The 20,155-nt window shown below is 38.8% G+C and overlaps 1 long non-coding RNA gene across 8 annotated transcripts in view; it reads right to left on the bottom strand.

Annotated features, from left to right (window-relative positions):
• The window catches only part of LOC144318563 (uncharacterized), a 153,129-nt gene that overhangs the window by 28,531 nt on the left and 104,443 nt on the right, over positions 1-20,155 (bottom strand). For 7 of the 8 annotated variants that reach the window (XR_013384562.1, XR_013384561.1, XR_013384567.1 and 4 more), the window contains one exon: positions 17,819-17,953. This is a non-coding gene — a long non-coding RNA (uncharacterized LOC144318563). Of the gene's footprint in view, positions 1-16,236; positions 16,458-17,818; positions 17,954-20,155 lie in introns of those variants that run through there. The other variant, XR_013384563.1, reaches the window with a different exon arrangement.

Genomic DNA, 20,155 nt, shown 5'->3' with positions numbered 1-20,155 from the left:
TGATAAGTATTTTACCACAATAACAATATTTCAAAAAAAATAGAACAACTGTAGGTTTTTTGAAAACTTAAGTTATAGGGGAACTATAAATGTAAAAAAACAACAACCTCAAAAGACCTAAGAATGTATTTCCTTTTGTAAAGAGAAAATATTATGAGATGAACTTCAGAGTCCAGACAAGCTCAAATGTACTGTTTGCAAAAAAGATTTTGGAAAAGCAAGGATGTCTGAAGGGCCTTGACAACAAATGTTAACTGAGCATCCATAAGATTTCTTGCACTGTACTGTTAATCTGGAGTTACCCATATCTAATTATGTCTAGTCTCCTAACATATTATTCCCTATATCCCTAGCTCATTTCCTTTTTTTTTTTTTTTAAGATTTTATTTATTCACTAGAGACATGGAGAGAGAGAGGCAGAGACAAAGGCAGAGAAAGAAGAAGCAGGGTCCCCTCAGGAAGCTGAATGTGGGACTCGATCCCAGATCCCAGGATCATGCCCTGAGCCAAAGGCAGACGCTCAACCACTGAGCCACCCAGGCATCCCCCTAGCTCACTTCTTTATTAATGACTGGATGTCACTATTCCCTCTGACCCAAGCACAAGTAAAGGTTAAAAGGTTTAGAATAAGTCTCACTTCGGAAGAGTCTTTCAGATCCATAAAGTGCCCCATACTTAATAAATACTACAGTGTCATACTCTCAGTGGATACACAGTAAATGTCAACTGACTCAATAACCTTTCCCAACATTTTAATCAAGCTATCCGGTATTAAATGTCATCAAATCCTGTCTTCAAGGTGCAAACTGATTGACCCTGGAGTCTGTAAAAGAATTTTCTACTCAATATCACACAAGTGAATTTACTGCAACAGTGTTATATAGTTTCAATCTGAGGCAAAATCTTGAGACACACAGAGAGAGGCAGAGACATAGGCAGAGGAAGAAGCAGCCTCCCTGCAGGGGCCTGATGTGGGACTCGATCCCAGGACTTCAGGATCATGACCTGAGCCAAAAGCAGACGCTCAACCACTGAGCCACCAGGTGCCCCTCAAAATGAGTTTGAAATAAAGAAGAAAAAAATAGAAAAAGATAAAACAAATTATATGTTAAGAATTATTTGATTCTTCTGATCTTTCACCATGGAAATGTTGCTAATCGATATTTTTATTTAAAGAAAAATAAATTATTAATGCCCAAAGAAAGTTGCACACAACCGGTTGTTAAATCCCTCTAGTCACTTTTCCTTAAACTTCCTTAATTTAAAGTCTAATTTTATCCACTGTTTTTACTGAACAGGCTGATCTACTTAAATTCTCTTCTATTTGCATACATAATTTATCCCATCTGCTTTCTCCTGGGAGGGGTTGTTGTCTGTGATCAGTCCAGCCTGCAAGAGACCAAGGAAGAGGATAGAAGGGCCTCTTGCACAACACTATATCACACATGAAATGAGAGACAAAGCACCAAAGACTATCTTAGGAGAGACTGCTCGGAGAAGTAACTCTCAGTGTCCAAACGCTCATGAAAGCAAGGGGGGCCTACTGAGGTTAACGAGATCCTTGCTGAGGAACCAAGTGATCAGAGAACAAGAAGCAGTGACAGGTCCAAATGGGTGGGCTGCATTTGTGTACATTTCTTTTCTTTTCTTTTCTTTAAAGATTTCATTTATTTGTTCATGAGAGACACACAGACAGAGGCAGAGACATAGAGACATTGGTTCCCCACAAGACCCTGGGATCATGACCTGAACCAAAGGCAGGTCAACCATTGAGCCACCCAGGTGCCCCTTTTGTACATTTCTTAGCATCATCTTCTGTAAGCAGACCAAATTTATCTGACCAAGAGTGTTAGGACAGATGATATTCAAATACCTTCAACATGGATCAACTAATATTTGTGTAACAGTTTTAAATATCCCAAGAAGCCTCACATGTGTCATCCCAAATGACTCTTGAATCAATCCTGTGAGGTAGATATTAATATTACCCACATTTTACAGATAAAGATAGGCATGTAGACTGTCATTCCACTATAGAAACAGCATCTGGAGCTTAGCTTCCACTCACTGAGTCACCTAGAAGCCACCATGCCTCTGTCTCGATGCAAGCTGGAGGAGTCGAGTCAACAGGTATATTGCTTGCTGACCGCCTACTGACTGGCTAGTCAGAGAAGCAGCAAATAATAGGAGTTACACTCGGGCTGAGAGGGTAGTGGGATCTGGGAGGTGTCGGTGAGCCTTTTGAGATCTTTTTGAAATCTCAGTTTCTCATTTAGAAGGTCCAAGAAGACAGGTAGTGGGAAGTAGTGGCCAAGTTCAAGACCTCATTAAGTTGTTCACTAATAAATCTCCAATTTTTAAATGAAGATACACAGTGATTTGGGCCATATGACTCAGAAACAATGGAAAGAGTTTAAGTAAATTCTCTTTTTTTTTTTGAAAGATTTTTATTTATTTATTCATGAGAGTCACAGAGGGTGAGAGAGGCAGAGACATAGGCAGAGGGAGAAGCAGGCTCCATGCAGGGATCCCGATGTGGGACTCGATCCCAGATCCCAGGATCATGCCCTATGCCAAAGGCAGACGCTCAACCGCTGAGCCACCCGGGCATCTCAGTAAATTCTTCTTTAAACAAACAAAAGCCCTCCTTCCAGAGCTATCTACTTATGTATATGAATAAGGCTTCTTAGGATCTACAACTACAAAAATAAAACTATAGAATTTATTGATGCTAAACTGGTCTCATTCCAACAATAAGCAATAACTATACTAACAACAATATACTAGTAAGCAATAACAAGCACTAATTGTAAAATAAAAGACCCAAAACAAAAGGGAAAAAAAGTAGAAATTAAAAAATTTAAAGCCTGATTCATCTTACATCCATGTCATTGAGATGTATTTCTAATAAAATTATGTTTACTTTGAAGTCAGATGGTATGACTTTTTTTGACCAACTGAATATTAATAATAATTATAATAGTCACTTATTTCAAAAAAAGTTTGGGCTTCATGGTCACAAGAAATATTTTTATTTTTTTTTAAGATTCTATTTATTTGAGAGACAGAGAGAGAGAGAGCACTAGCACAAGAGGGGGGAGGGGCAGAGGAGAAGACTCCTTGCTGAGCAGGGAGCTGAACCCTGGGCTCCATTCCAGGACCCAGGGATCATGACCTGAGCAGAAGGCAGACACTTAACTGACTGAGTCACCCAGGCACCCCTTAACGATTTACTTTTTAAGGAGATGGTGGGAACACTAAATTGCTACAGTATTTAGACCATATTAATTACTATTAAAGAAGTCATATAGCAGATTTATTTTTCAAAAAATTTTTTTTAATTTTTATTTATTTTTGATAGTCACACAGAGAGAGAGAGAGGGGCAGAGACATAGGCAGAGGGAGAAGCAGGCTCCACGCACCGGGATCCCGACGTGGGATTCGATCCCGGGTCTCCAGGATCGCGCCCTGGGCCAAAGGCAGGCGCTAAACCGCTGCGCCACCCAGGGATCCCCATATTTTTCAATAGAATATTTACAACATGAAGAAAATTGCATTCTCTGCAACTATTTGTACTTACAATAATAAAAATTTTCAGCTGTAACAACATGCAAGAGGGACACAAACCTCTTCAAAATTCTATTATGGTGTATGTGAACTGGAAAGTTTAGAGACCATTATGCCATAGGAACAGAACACATCCAGATGTCTAATACGCATTAAAAATGCAGATATTTCTAAAATCTACTATAGAAGGCAGAAGTTCTATTCAGAGCACAAACTCATAGCAGTTCATTATAAAAGCAAACATAACCTACTGAAAGATTTGTCTCTCAGGGAATCCAGTGTCTCCCACAATTGTTTGCCTGCTTCTTCTAGGAATACATTTTAAAACCTATTGACCTGGGGCACTGGGTGGCTCAGTGGTTGAGCATCTGTCTTTGGCTCAGGGCGTGATCCAGGGGTGCAGGGATCGAGTCCCACGTCAGGCTTCTTGCATGGGGCCTGCTTCTCCCTCTACCTGTGTCTCTGCCTCTCTGTCTCTCTCTCATGAATAAATAAATAAACATCTTAAAAAAAATAAAACCTACTGACCAGCTCATTGGGCATATCAAGAAGAAATAAGAACATGAGAACCTGATATAAAATAATCACAATTTTGTGATATATACACTACACTATGATAAAGGGCAACTCTCTTATACTTACACATGATCCCATAATTCTTTACCCCTAACATAACTCACATGACATGTTGGATTATGTTAGTTTTCCAAGAGGTGGACTAATGACTAATCAGGAAGTTACTTACCCCCATGGAATGGCATAAACGTAAATGAAAAGGCTGACATTGTACACAGGAACAACAACACATCGAACAGGAAATGACAATCTCTCTACAGGTTTCAATTTGTCTTTGGGGGAAAAAATGATAATAAACCATCTACATTAAAACTGAACTGAATTTTAATGAACATTCCCAGGAAAAAATATTTAAAACAATTTTGCTGGTGCTGTTAGAAGATGGAGTTCTATTACAAAAGCGCTCAGAAAAAGCTTTACAATCTAAACACACTGGAACTCCCTAGTGTAAAACTCTCTAGGCTAAATTATGGGAAAAGCCAATGTCGTATCAGCACCAAACAATCGCCCAGCATCAGAATGAAAAGAAGGAAATGTTGTTCTGAATAGCTTGCCAAGGCTAAAGAAAAGTAGAACAGTTGCCGAAGACGCATTGGTTGTGAGGAACAGTCTAAAAGGATGCATTCTAATTTGTGTTTGCCACTTCGATTTTGAAATAGGCCATTCTCTTTAAACTTTGAGTAAATTTCGCTGTGTTAGAGGAAAAACGGAGAGGAAGAGAAAGAGAGAGAAGGAGGCATGAAAAAGGACTTAACAGATGACAGTGAAAAAAGCATCTTAATTTTTAGATTTCTCTCAATCCATACATCCTATAATCCATTATAGATCTATGAATGCTGTTTTCTCCTTTTAATTCTGGAAATATTAGGTTAAGTGTAAAAACAGTGGATCTGGATCCTCCAGAGTAAACAAGTGACTGACAATGTATCTCTTATCTAGTTTTTAGTAACGTATTTAATCTTTGCTTTGAACAGTTTGACTGCTTGAGTATCCGGTGGAAGAATTTGTAATCAAATTGCTTGACTATTTAATATAAAGCAGTGGTTGCTAAGAAGGGCACTTGATGGGATGAGCACTGGGTTGTTATACTATATGTTGGCAAATTGAATTCAAATAAAATATTTTTTAAAAAATAAAGCAGTGGTTCTCAAACTTTTGGGGTATCATAACTTTAAGGTTATTTATTATAAGGGAAAATTTCAAAAAAACCAACAAAGTGAAAGCGAAGGCTATACTAAAAGACTATACTAAATCTACCTGTATCCATCATTAATTAATCATTAATTAACGGTTATCAACTCATGACCAATGTTATGTCATCTATACCTCACCTACTCATTCTACCCTAGCTTATTGTAAAGCAGGTTCAAGGTATGAGATGATTTTTTTAAAGATTTTTATTTATTTATTCATGAGTGACACAGTGAGAGGCAGAGATGTAGGCTGAGGAAGAAGCAGGCTCCTTGCAAGGAGTCCAATGTGGGATTCAATTCCGGATCCCGGGATCTCCCCCTCAGCCAAAGGCTGACACTCAACTGCTGAGCCACCCAGGCTTCCCTGTTTATTTTTTAAAAAGATTTTATTTATTTATTCATCAGAGACACACACACAAAGCGAGGCAGAGACACAGGCAGAGGGAAAGCAGGCTCCATCAGGGAGCCCAAAGTGGGGCTTGATCCCGGGACTCCAGGATCATGCCCTGGGCCAAAGGCAGGTGCTCAACCGCTGAGCCATCCAGGTGTCTCTATTATTGTTTTTAATATAGAACATTTGAGAGTGTTCCCCTATCACATTACAGTGGTTGGATTTTTAAGATTACTCAATTGAGAAAAATTTACATGTATATATGGATTATTGCCCACCCCACTCTCAGGGGTCTTTGCTGACTCTATGCTACCACTCCCCATCCCAGGGATGTGCAGCCTATGGGGGGAAACTTCTGGCATAATGATAACAGCTGGTAACATCACTTTGAAATACGCTTATTTATTAGCACCTTTACATATACTCACAACACAAATACAGCTAATGTTTCTTTATTTCTTGGGGATCCAGTTGTCATTACAGATTTACAAGCAAATTATAAAACATAGTATTAGAATTCTTAACAGAACTTTTTTCCTCCTCATGCACTAAACTGAGCATTTCTCTTCTAACATAGAACAAAGATCTAACTCAGGCCACCACCTTCTAAATTTGTTCCCCCCAACAGCTGTTTAGAGGCCTTTATGACATTGACATTACCTATGAAAAAAAGCCCAGATCTTTGTGGGCTGGAAATCCTTGCACAATACAGCTTGAGAGTTGGCATGCTTGTTGGCAGTCTCCCCGAGAAGCTAAGGAACAAATGAGCAAAGGCTGTGTTCACACACTTGGAAATGACGATTCTACACCAGAAGCCTTAGTACACCCTGTACATTTCCTTTGTCTAAAAGACTAATATTCAATGCTAGTAAGCCAAAACTCCTCTTACACATGAAATGCAGTTTTGTAGGAAGAAAAAGCTTCCTTTTCCTCTGTATGAAAGGGAATTTCCTCAGATTTCTTAGGACAGGGCTCTAAAGCAAACCTTTTCTGATTTCTGCTTAGTGCACGTGTGGTACTGATTAATGCTAATGTGATTTACATATTTTAAAAATAGTATACTGTATCTCACAATCATAAATGTCATTCAGAAAGTTTGTGATTGGATTATTGGTAGGCATTTACTCCAGGTCAATTTCAGCTCCTAAAAATTTGTATTTAAATGAACAGAATTATCTCCGTTAAATCATATTTAACACTAATTTTAAAGGGAAAAAAAATTATAGTAGTGTTACATTTATACTTCACTAGAGAAAAGCAATAAACTCAAAATGGATTCTTTTCCTAGTTTCATATAATATTCTATTTGTAGTTATAAATTTCTGGAAAAAAATGTCATCATTGGAAGATTCCAATTTTGGCTTTATTTTTCTAACTGTGTCCATCATAGAGCTGAGCAAATAGAATACATAAGATAACGAAGTCTTGCTTACATAGGACAATGTTTTTTTAAAAACATAGTTCAAATGTGAAAGAAGGCAATCTAGTTTTCAACCAGGGAAATTACTATCTACTTCATATGTACCGTATTAATTAGATTATATTCAAATCCTAGTAGTTTGCATAATTGCATTTAATTTGCCAGAGGGGTCAAATTATAGAATTGGGCCTCTACTAAGAGGTAATGCTGTTTAGTCAGCAAAAGCATATCACATTCTAAAGAAACTGAAATGCATTTTTAATTTTAGAATAATAAAATGTAGTCTTTTTTTCAGAGTCCCAATTTAAATAGAAGTTCCCCCAGAAATGCACCTGGCTAAATACTTAAATTCATGAAATATGGTTAAACATTAATTAAAAACTTATTTATTTCAGCCCCTTCCAGTTCACTGTCAATTCTTCAAATGTATTTTCTGCTCATTTAGCTAAACTATCATTAAAATATAAGATTTCAGACACTATTGTCCATTACTTCCTTCTTATTATACTGCCTCCTCATGGAATTAATATGTTTTCTCTATATTAAGTAAATTTTTTCACTCCTCACTTCCACCCCTCAAAAATAGGGTACTCCGTTATAAACACTCCTGCTACTTTAAGGGAAAAAAGAAAGCACCTGAGGAAGAACTTCTAGAACTTGTTTATAATGGAGAAAAGAAGATCACCAGAATTGCAAGAAATAAAAAACTTGCTGTATTGGGACACCTGGGTGGCTCAGCGGTTGAGCATCTGCCTTCGGCCCAGGGCGTGATCCCAGGGTCCAGGATCGAGTCCCACATCGAACTCCCTCAGAGGAGCCTGCTTCTGTCTCTGCCTGTGTCTCTGCCTCTCTTTGTGTGTCTCTCATGAATAAATAAGTAAAATCTTAAAACAAACAAACAAACAAAAAAAACAACTTGGTATACAAAAATGTCAGGATGTTTTGGTAAAACAACATTCTTCCAGATTTTACTGAATGTTACTTTGCTTTTAGGCAAACAGTACCCAAGCAAACTTTGTGATATTGGTATTCAGTGACTCCCGTCTACCCTGAGCTACTTCGTCTCCCACCAGCCACCCCCATAAAGCAGTGATATATTCGAATATAGATTATCATCAGAACCACTCAAGGCACCTTTGACAAAATACATATTTCCAGAGAACCAACTTAGAGTTATTAAATTGGAATCTTAGAGGTAGAAGTGGACATGGCAGTGGGGGGAGGCAGAAGCTAGAAATCAGATTTTCTTTAAAATGTTTCCCAGAGAATTTTAAAAACAGCTTTATTGAGATATAATTTGTATGCCATACAATTCATCCTACTAAAGAATGCAATTCAGTGGTTTTTTTTTATAGTCATACATATATGCAGTCCTCCCTACTGTCAATCTTAGACCGTTTTTGTCATCTCACAGAGAACTCCACACTCTTTAGCTACTATTCTACTATCTCCCCCCAACCCCGCCTTCAGCTCTAAGAAATCATTTCTGATTCCAAAGATTTCCCTACTCTGGACTTTCATATGAATGGAATCATATAACATATGATTTTGTGTTACTGGCTTTTTTAGTGTAAAGTTTACAAGATCCACCCAAGATGTAGCATGTATTAGTACTCCATTCCTTTTAGTGGCCAAATAATATTCCATTGCACGGATATACCACATTTTGTTTATCCATTGGTCTGTTGATGAACATTTGGGTCCCCAGGAGATTTCATCATTAGCCATATTTACTAACGATCGATAGACAAGGACTGAGTGTTGATCTCAGGGCAGTTCCAAGCTCTCCTCACAAAGCAGCTGAGGGTTTTACACTGTGAGTAGGGAAAGGAGCACAACTGGAAAAGCAGGACTTAGGATGGAGTTCTGGCTCTGCACTCAATCCTATTACCTGGGCAGTGTCTTTCATTCTATCTCCATTTGCTCAGTTGTAATATAGGAATAGTGATTTCTACTTCAAGGAATTGTTGTGAGGATACATGGGACAATCTGAGTAACGTGCCTAAAATTGCCTACATGACAATTTTATTTTATATACATTTGGTATTTTATACATGGCATCTATTAGTCTCATTCTTATTTTTCTTGTTGAATCAAGGCAAAGCAACTATTTATATACAGAGCTATAGAGGTTGGATAGATTACTTCCACTTAGGAAATAAATTATTATAAATACAATAAGCCTCTTCAAGTTATAAGAAAGTAAAAGGACGGATTAGATAGTACAATTCCTTTACTTTTTTAAAACTAAAGTCAAAGTAATAAATAAAAGACCATTTTCCATTTAAAAAAATAATTGCTTTTGTTTAAGAGTGCAAATCAGATTTTTCTTGTTTCATTGCTTTTTCAAAGTCTACATATTCCACATACTCTGTGAATCTTTTGAAAGCTCTACCCACATAAGTGCATATATGTATATGTATATACACACAAACACACACACATATAGTTACAGTCAACACTTACTGAATCCCTGATATATGCCAGGCAATGTACTTTATGTGCATTAATATACTTAATCCTTCCAGCAACCCTACATGGTCAGCTCAAGAAATTGAAGCACAGCATTGTTAGGAATCTGCCTCTCAATCATAGAGCAAGTGAGTACCAGAGCCCAAGCTCATAACCATGACACTTGCAATAGTTTTTCCTCTATGTGTTTGTATGTAAGGTAATGGAAGATATCATTCATGAACTACAGAATGATGCTTCTACAGCTTGAAGGAGCTTTTGACAGTTATTCATGAAATCCTCTTAATCTACAAGTGAAAAGGCACCAAATTGGCAAGCCAAGCATGCTTAGCTCAGTCCCCTGTCTTGCAATCTAATCTCTGCACCACACCACACTGGCCAAGCATCAAGGTTCCACGTTGGGTTTTTTGTTTTGTTTTAAGATTTTATTTATTTATTCATGAGAGACTCAGAGAGAAAGAGGCGGGGACATAGGCAGAGGGAGAAGCAGAGGAGTCCAATGCGAGACTCCATCCCAGGACCCTGGGATCAAGACCTGAACCAAAGGCAGACAATTACTGAGCCACCCAGGCGCCAACCCCACCCCCTCCCCACTCCCATGTTGTTTTTTTTAAAGGGGATGCACTATGAGAATGCCAAGCTACATGTTTAGGGTAGCTATACCTTCATGTCTACCTTAAGAGTCTTTACTTTATGCTCCTGCTGCAAAATTTCCACCCATTCTTAAGGCTCAGCAAGAATGTAACCTTTTCTATGGCAATTTCTCTCATAAAGTTCAGTCCTAGTTTCTTTCTTTTTGTTCCCAAAGTATGTTGCACCCCTAGCAGTATTGTATTTTGAACACCATTTAAAGATCAAACCAGAGAAAATCAGCATCGTACAGTGCACTGGTTTTCTTTGTCTTTTCTTTTCTTTTTTTTTTTTTTTTGATATTTTATTTATTTATTCATCAGAGAAAGAGAGAAAGAGAGAGCAAGAGGCAGAGACACAGGCAGAGGGAGAAGCAGGCTCCCTGCAGGGAGCCCGACAGAGGACTCCATCCTGGGTCTCCAGGATCACACCCTGGGCTGAAGGCCGCGCTAAACAGCTGACCCATCCGGGCTGCCCAAGTGCATTGGTTTTCAAACTGAGATCTGGGCCGACCCAGGGATTCAGGAAGGAAGGAGCTCTAGCGTTCACACTATGATTAATCAGAGCAGTTCTGCCTTTATCTGTTTGGTTTATTTTCATCTCAACGTGGATCTATTTGGCTTATTTTCATTTCAATAATAAGATTCTTGACAGGAAAGAAACAATTTGAAAAACTGGCATAGTTGAGAGACCTTGAGCTTTGGATTCAGATGGGCCTGACTCTGAATCACAGTTATGCTACTCATATCTCAGATGCACATTCTTGGTTCAAATACTTACTCAATGTTGACTGCAGGTTCTGCATCTGTCAAACAAGGAGAGGACCATCTACAGTGTAGAGTAGGGGGTAAATAAAATGTGTGTAATAGAATAGTGCTTGGCACATAAAAGCTGGATAAATTAATTCCCTTCCTTATTTATTATAATTATTTCTCTATTTCCCTACAGTTTGTAGGATTTTTACATCCTTTCTACCTAACATAGCCTAACTCAAATAGACACTTAACACATGCTTTATTGAAGAGAAGCAGATGTGATGGGATATTAGAATGTCTTCTTTTTCTTTTTTCTTTTTTCTTTTTTTAAAAATAGCTTTGTTTTAGGCATATTGGAAGGTTTTAACACCCCTGTCTCAGTAATTTATAAAAGGAGGGGAAATTAGTAAGGAGATGGGATATTAAAACAAAATAGTTTCAATATTGAGGATAGAGGTGGATTACGAAGAGCTTTGAATGTTATGCTAACGTTTTAAACTGAAAGTTTTGAAAGGCAGGGATGTGATAATATTCTTTAGCAGAATAGTTAATGTAGTGCAGTGATTCTCAACAGAAGGTGCTGGGGTAGAGTTTGACTTAGTAGTCAAAAGTGTAGAATCTGAGTTCAAATCACAGCTGTCACTTAACAGCTGTATGACTGTAAGTCACTTAATCTTCTCTCCCTCAATGGTAAAACTGGCTTAATAATAGCACTTACCTCAGGGGTTGATATGAAGATTAAATAAGTTATAACATACATAAAGTACTTAGGACAATATCTGGCACATAGTAAGCAGCATATAAGAGTTATAACAATGATAAGAAGAAGGTTTTTTATTATTATAATCATTTGCCCCCTAAAAGTGAGTAAAAAGGCAGATTCTAGAATCACTTGGTCCACCTTTGGAAATTCAGAATCGTCTGGGACTCTTTCATAAACTTAACAGAACTTTGTTTTGAGAAGAAGTACATAATGAGGCACTCTTATTGGAAGTGTATTGTATTCCTCGAGTAGAAAGTTGGGAATCTCCTCCGTCCTGATGACATGGAGAGAGACTGGAAGCAAGGAGTGGAGTGAGAAGGTTACTACAATAGTCCAGGAACTTAAATCGATAGTCCAGACCAAAGTGAAAAATGACCACCAGGGAAGTCTGACTTTGAAATATCTGGATTAGATCAGATCCTCATTGGAGGCTACCTAAAAGTAACTTTGAGCCGCTTAGAGAGGCCTAGAACTAGCCCATTCCATTGATAGGATACTCCAAGGTTTGGAGTGGAGTCTCAAGTCAAGTCATATACTTCTGGAGACTTGTTCTAGTTCCACTTAAACATCTAAGGCAGTTTGTAGGATCCAAATGTTGGACCATGAAGTCCAGAGCCAGGAGGCTCTTTATGCTAGTTGATATAGTGACCCAATAAGGAGAGGCCAACAGAACTTCTAGCAACAGAAAACATTTCTAGTAAGCCATGCCTCAGGATGAAGGCTTTCTTCAGTTGGCTTTAGTTATGAACTATAAATCAGTATACATGATATTTCAAGAGCTATAAATCATCTAGAGGGAAAACGTTTGGGAGAAGATTTTATTGAAAAGAAAATGTGAAAAGCACAGTTCTCTCCTAGAGCATTATTCTGTGCCCCCACTCACGTGCTTCCTTATGTATGGTAGGCAGAATAATGCCCCCCATCACCCCCAAAGATGACTACATCCGGATCTCTGGGACTTGTAACTATGTCACTTTCCATAAGCAAAAGGGGATTTGCAGATATGATTGAGGTTATAGACCTTGACTTTGGGAAATTGTCCATCCAGATTACCGTGGATAATCCAGGTGGGCCCAATCTAGTCAGAAATCTTCCAGCTGTAATCAGAGATATGAGCAACAAAGACTCCACCCACCACTGCTGATTTTTAAGATGGAGGAAGAGGACCCTGAGCCAAAGAATATAAGGCCTCTAAAAGTCAAGAATGGCCCTCAGTTTACAGCCAACAAGAAAATGGGGCCTCAGTCCTTTAACCACATTGAGCTGAATTCTGTCAACACCTGAAAAAACAAGGAAGTAGAAACTCCCCTAGAACCAAGAGAAAGGAATATAAACCTGAAGACACTTTGACTTTAGCCTGGTTAGACTTGTACTAGACTTCTGACCTACAGGACTATAAAATAAAAGCTTTGCATTGTGTTAAACCATTAAATTTTTGATACTTTTTATAACAGCTATAGAAAAATAGTTCATATTACTGAATTTTGGAATATAGATTATTTCCAATGGGGTGTGGAAACATAGAAAATGCAATTTAAAAGTATTTATCTTATTTTTTTTTAAAGATTTTATTTATTTGAGAGAGAGAGAGAGAAAATTCCCGGACCATTGTGGTAACCTTCTCACTCCACTCCCTGCTTCCAGTCTCTCTCTATGTCATCAGGACAGAGGAGGTTCTCAACTTTCTACTTGAGGAATACAAGTGCAGGGAGGGAGAGAATCTCAAAGGAGTCCCTAGTGAGTGCAGAGCCAGAATGGGGGTGGAGAGGCTCAATCCCAAAACCCTGAGACCAGAGACCATGACCTGAGCTGATGCTTAACCAACTGAGCCACCCCAGGCGCTCCTAAAAGTAGTTATTATGAATTAAATATTAATCTGTTATTGCTACCTAGTGTGACTCTACTTCATTTTAATTAGCTTATGGGACTATGGGGAGTTTTTAACTGTCATGAATAGGTTCCTTTTGTTTCATGGAAGACATTCATATGATGCAGGCATATTCTTTTCTCACTGTCAGGTTAACTAAAGTCAACTAAACAAACATCCACATGTTTGAAAAATAGGATGTAACTAAAAGGATTAATTAGGACAGGGATTTGTGATATTAAATAGCTACAACACACATAGGCTTAAACAACAACATATATAATTTGATGATCTTGTTCATCAATATTGATGACACAACTGAAATATCATAGGCAAATAAAGGCAATCAACAAAGTGAAGAGAGTAAAATTTTGGGGTGCATACAGAGAAACTGATTTTAATAATAGCCACACTTAGGAACGTCATAGGATTACAATTTTTTACTTCAAACACTGTCAGTGTTACAGGGTTTTTCCTACATCGGTGCCCATGGTTCTTGGTCATGCTGCTCTGAAGAATGAAGAGGCAGAGCAGACAGAGAGGTAGGCAGCAAAGCAAAGTTTATTGAGCAATAGCAAAGTGATGGTACACAGCTCCTGAGGAGGGAGGGGACCCGAGAGGGTTGCCAAGAGTTTCTAAATCTACAGGTTTTTATGATGTGCTTTAATCAGATTAACCTTTCCTGTGCCTGTCATCCAGTTGGGTTTCTGTCACCTATCCATCACTTGGGAAAAAGTGGAGGGCTCCTTCCAGGAGTGGGGGGGCAGGCTGCTCCTTGTGCCTGCCGGCCTGCCTTCCAACTATCCATCATCTGTTCTTATTGAGCTTCCTCTCTAGTATCTCACACACCTATGGACTATACCTTATACAATGAACTTTAAGAGCCTATCCGTGTTTGGCTGATAAAGTGCAACAAACTTGATTTTAAATAGATGGACTATCACTCCAGGATTAGATTTAGATTTTCTTCCATAAAGGATTTCCTTGAAATAGCATTTGTTGCGACAAAATTTGAACTATAATACTCATTCAGTTCTATAATGTCCAGCATTATAATTCCCTTATTTAATACACTTGACATTCCACATATGGAATTCTTTCCAATTTTAATAAATATTCTATCATGGATTAGATCTCTGCTTAAGCCTATTATCTGATCATAGTTTCCATTATAATTTGCCTATGTATGTCCCCACAGGACTGCCATGTCCGGCCGTTCTTTGCTTAGTCTCAGTTGAAGATGAGCAGTGCGGAGCCGTGAACAAATCACATAATTGGATAAAATCATCTGTCCTGCCTCCAGGCTGCTCTGTCCCCTTCCAAGGGCCCACTGCATTTTTGCTCTGCCACTCTCTTCCTCCATCTAACCAGGAATGAGTGTGATATCATCCTTTATAGCTAAAACTGATTCAGTTATTTATATTTTTAGCTTCTTATCTCTAATTGTGGAATGAAAGGATTTATCAACAGTTAAAGTGATTTTTTTTTTTTTCTTTTAGGCAAAACAGTCAGTGGAAGGGAAATGCTGGGTTAAATGCTAGTCCTGAAGGCAAAATAATTTTAGTTCTAGTAGGGGGCAGTGTGCATTGGGGGAGGAGGATGGTGCAGGGAGGAGGTTTGTGTGGAGAATGATGGTCAGGTATCAGAAAGAACAGGGGATATGTAAGAACTCTTCTTATTCTAGGTCTTTTCTTCTTTTAAGCCTAATGACTCCCCTTTCATTCTTTTGCTTAAGAGTCTCAAATTTTGGAGCTCTGGCATCCATTCATTCCTCAAAAGCAGAGCCTGATGCATGAATTAAGTGATAAACTTTGTATGGGAAATGCAATCCCAGGGCAGTGAAAATGAGGGCGACAGAAGGTACGTGTGAGAAGGGTAGGTAACACAAGGTCACCACGTTGGTCACTACTCCATAATGAGCCATGGAGAGACTAAGACAATCACTTGCCAGTTTTCATCTGCTCAGGCACACTGGGAAACTGTCTGAGAAAGGAGGGGAGGAAAAGAGGAGAGAGAATTCTTAGCAGAGAATTGGCTCCCTCTGGTCTCCTGGCTTCCACTGGCTCAGGATCCTGTGCTTCTGGATATGGCATCTGACTGATCAGGAAGCCAGATCCCATGCCCTGTGGTGAAGTGTTTCATCTAAGCCCATAAATGAGAGAAGCAACCAGAGACTCTGGATGTATGGCTGCTTACCTGGCTACACAGTGATAACCCAAGTGAAAGGCCAATGTTCTTTTTTTTTTTTTTTTTTAAGATTTTATTTATTTATTCATGAGAGACACAGAGAGAGAGAGGTAGAGACACAGGCAGAGGGAGAAGCAGGCCCCATGCAGGGAGCCTGACATGGGACTCAATCCTGGATCTCCAGGATCACACCCTGGGCTGAAGGCGGCGCTAAACCGCTGGCCCACCCAGGCTGCCCAAAGCCAATGTTCTTAGACAAGCAATTAGTTCAATCCAGACAACAGAATCATGTGAGACATAGAATAGGTATACCATAGAAGCTTCCAAGGAGGAGTTGATGGCTGGAATACAGAGAAGGCAAGGCCAACAGTATCCAAGAGGGCATATAAGCTACCTATGTCTTATATTTTTTCAATTTTATGAAGAGTACAAGTTCTTTTAACACAGGACTATATATTTTCATCTTTGACTCCTCTGTAACTATAATATTATATGCTGAATCTTAGGTGAGTTTGACTTCAAGGTGTACTATAATTTTAAAGATAGCTAGCAGGGAAGAGCAAGAAGCAGGATTGAGTAAGATAGGAGACACTCAGCAGTTTAAACTGGAGTTAGCATGGCGATCAATCGCCGCCCCTGGAAAAAACAAAACAAAACTGGAGTTAGTAAAGAATCATCTTGGACTAGAGCCTAATCAAAGACAGCTAAGGGGGTCTAATTTTCCTGGCAGATGATGACAATAGAGATATTAAAAATCAGATGGTAGTACATCCTGGCTCCATTGGAAGTCAGTGATATGCAGCATCCCAGCCAGCAGTTGATGATGTAGGAAACAAGATCCAGTTCCCAGGAATAGAGCACAGGGTCCTAAAGATCCAGCCACTGGGGGGACCTGGGTGGCTCAGTGTAACTAAAAGGATTAATTAGAAAAAAAAAAAAAAAAAAGATCCAGCCACTGGATTAGTGTCCACAGTAGGTTTCAGTTCTAGGCAGGGAACTGGAATTTTTAAAAAATGAGGAAATCAAGACAAGAGGCCTCAGAGCTGAGCTATATGAACATGGCAGGGATTTTACAGATGGGTGAAATTATTAATAGTATTTGTATTAATTCTAATAATTTGTAGTCAGTATTGATTATGTACACTGGCTTTTTTTCTATATTGCTTAATTTTCCCAACAGCTCACTTAGATGCTTTTATTATTTCCATCTTACAGATGAAGAAATGAAAAGTCAGGAAAGTTAAATAACTTGTCCATGGTCACACAGCTCATAAATAAAGCCACTAAGATCTAACCCTAGAGGAGTCTATTCCAGAGCATCCACCTTCAAGCACCATTGAAAGTATTAAATGAAATAAAACTCACAAAGTTCATTTTCCTTTTCTTTTTAAGATTTTATTTATTTATTCATGAGAGACACAGAGAGATAGGCAGAGACACAGGCAGTGGGAGAAGCACACTCTCTCTGGGGAGGCCGATGCGGAACTCGATCCCAGGACCCTGGGATCATGACCTGGGCCAAAGGCAGGCACTCAACCACTGAGCCACCCAGGTGCCCCTCTTTTTCCTTTTCCTCACAAAGTTCTTAGCAGAGTTTCAGTCGATGAATTGATATATTTATTGATAAATTATTATTGTTATTAGTATTTAATAGGAGTAGTACTATGAACTATAGTGAGTGAGGAAGTCACTAGTCCTCAGGCATAGGGTCTGAGAATTAGGTGTGAAGGAGGAGTATAGGTATACTGTGTATCCAGGTATAGGGACACACAATGAGGAACACTGCCCTTCTAATGAATATAACTGAGAAGTAACATAGGTGAGGATCTAAAAGCATGGACTTTAGAACTACAAAGGCCTATGTCCTGTTATTTATTAGCAGTGAGACCTTGGAGAAATTACTCAACAGATGTGAGCTTCAAATAACTCACAAGTGCACCTGGCAGACTGCACAGCCTATACTAATAATTCAAGAAAAGCTTGTAGAATACACTCACCGTTTCATTTCCATACTTTTCTACCCAAGAAAACAAAAACAAAAACCCAGGGATGCCTGGCTGGCTCTGTCAGTAGAGCAGGAGACTCGATCTCTGGGTTGTGGGTTCCGGCCCCATGTTGGGCATAGAGCTTACCTAAAAATAAACAAATAAATACTCACTACCTTTAAGCAAGCAGGAAATCATTACAGTCTCTCTTCAAAAATTGTAACCTCCCCTCCTCCTCCCCAAAAAACCTATCCTCAGTATACAGCTGCTATTTAAACTTCTAAATACCAAGGCAAACTCATCCCACTGAGTTCAGCTACCTTTTCAACTAGTATAATTTGTCACCCACATCCACCTAACATTTCAGTAGCCTCCTGATCTGTGCCCCCAAACTGTAGCATGACCGAAGAAAAATGTGTGATGTGCTGTTCCTCTCATCCTGATTCTGTGTTGCTACAGCAGACATTCTTGTGCAATTCATTTATCTGAAGCTACTCTGATTGGACAAGCAAAAGAAAATTTAAAAGAGTGCATATTTATCCCTCCTCCCAAAGCAGGTCAATTTTTTTTAAAAAATAGCTCTCGTTTTAACTACAGTGCAACTATACATGAAAACAAATATATATTTCATTGGTAACCTTTCACTGTAAATTTGAATTTCATTTCCTGGGACTCAAAGAAAAGAATGCTTTAATTCATGAAAGAGGGAGAAAGGAAGGGAGGAAGGGGACGAGAGAGAGAGAGAGAGAGAGAGAGAGAGAGAAAGAGAGGAAAAGAACATTACTGCCACCTCTCGCTCATTTCTCTAGAAATGAGAAAATGTCCAGGAACCCTGGCACTCGCTGTCACACAGACAATCTGACTTTTGTTTTTACTTCCATGACCTTTGATGGCTCTCAGTGCAGTCAGATCAGCTTTGCATATATATATATTGACACTATGGAAACCACACAGATAAGCTTTGGGTTTGTGTGCTGTATTTACATTGGCACTCACCAATGATACACATATTTTCCTGTTAGAGCTCCCAGAGGCTTTGTTCTGATCTTGAGTTGCTTTTCTCTTTTATTCAACTTTTGAATTTCTTTGTAATTACTTAAAAAATGCATGTATTTTTAAACTGGTCCCTCTTACCCCATTTTGTTTTGGATTGCATTGTATGCACGCTTGCTTTAACAGAAGTAGGGAGGGTTCTGCTCAAGCTGGGAAACACGCACTCTCCTCTTGAGCTTCTAGAGGGATACAAATAGAGGAAGGAGTCTCTGGAGGAATAGACACCCCCATCAGGGTCACCTTCTCAGGTATAGACATTCTCTATTTCTTTCTCTCCAGGAATTTCAGAGTGTTCTTTGACATCTCTGATTGTCTTTTAGAACTGGTCTCTCCTACCCTTCTGGCAAAATCTCACTTGCTTCAGTTAGTTCACACACCCTTGTATCATTGAGGACAAAGTATATACTTCTGGAACTCTACAGGAAGACATTTTGAGAATGACAATTTTTAATAATCTGATAAATACATTCTAATTTGTAAATCGTGATTTGCTATGAACTGAATGTCCCCCCCCCCAATTCATATGCTGAAGCCTAAATCCCCAATATAGGGGCACTTGGAAGTGGGGTCTTTGGGATGTAATTAGATCGTGAGGCTGGAGCCCTCATGAATGGGATTAGTGTTCTTCTGAGAAGAGACAGGAGAAAGATGATTTTTCTCTTGGCCCTGTGAGGATACAGCAAGAAGGCAGCTGTCTACAAGCTAGAAAGCAGGGTCTCACCAGACACCCAATGTGCTGGCACCTTGATTTTAGACATCCTTGCCTCCAGAACTGGAAGAAATGAATTTTTATGTTTAAGCTATCCAGTCTATGTTATTTTATTATAGCAGCGTGAGTTGAATAAGATATTGGTAAAATATGTATGACTAAGCTTACTGTTTAAACCATTTTTAAGTGTACCGTTCAGCAGTATTAAGTGCATTCATATTCCAATGCAACCATTAGTGCTGCCCATCTCCAGAACTTTTTCACCATCCCAAATTGAGACTCTATGCCCATTATATAATAACTCACTATTATTCCTTTCCTTCATGCCTGGCAACCATCATACTACTACTTTCTGACTCTATGAATTGGACTACTCCAGGTATCTTATCTATGAGTGGAATCATCCAACATTTGTCATTTTATGCCTGGCTTATTTCACTTAGCAAAATGTCCTCAAGGTTCTTCCATGTTGTACCATGCATCAGAATTTCATTCCTTTCGAAAATTGAATAACATTTCATTATGTACATATGCAATATACATTGTATACATATTCTACATATTATATATATTCTAATTTATATTTA

Source organism: Canis aureus, chromosome 8, assembly GCF_053574225.1.
Source record: "Canis aureus isolate CA01 chromosome 8, VMU_Caureus_v.1.0, whole genome shotgun sequence".
NCBI lineage: Eukaryota > Metazoa > Chordata > Mammalia > Carnivora > Canidae > Canis > Canis aureus.
This window is presented reverse-complemented; position numbering and strand designations above follow the sequence as displayed.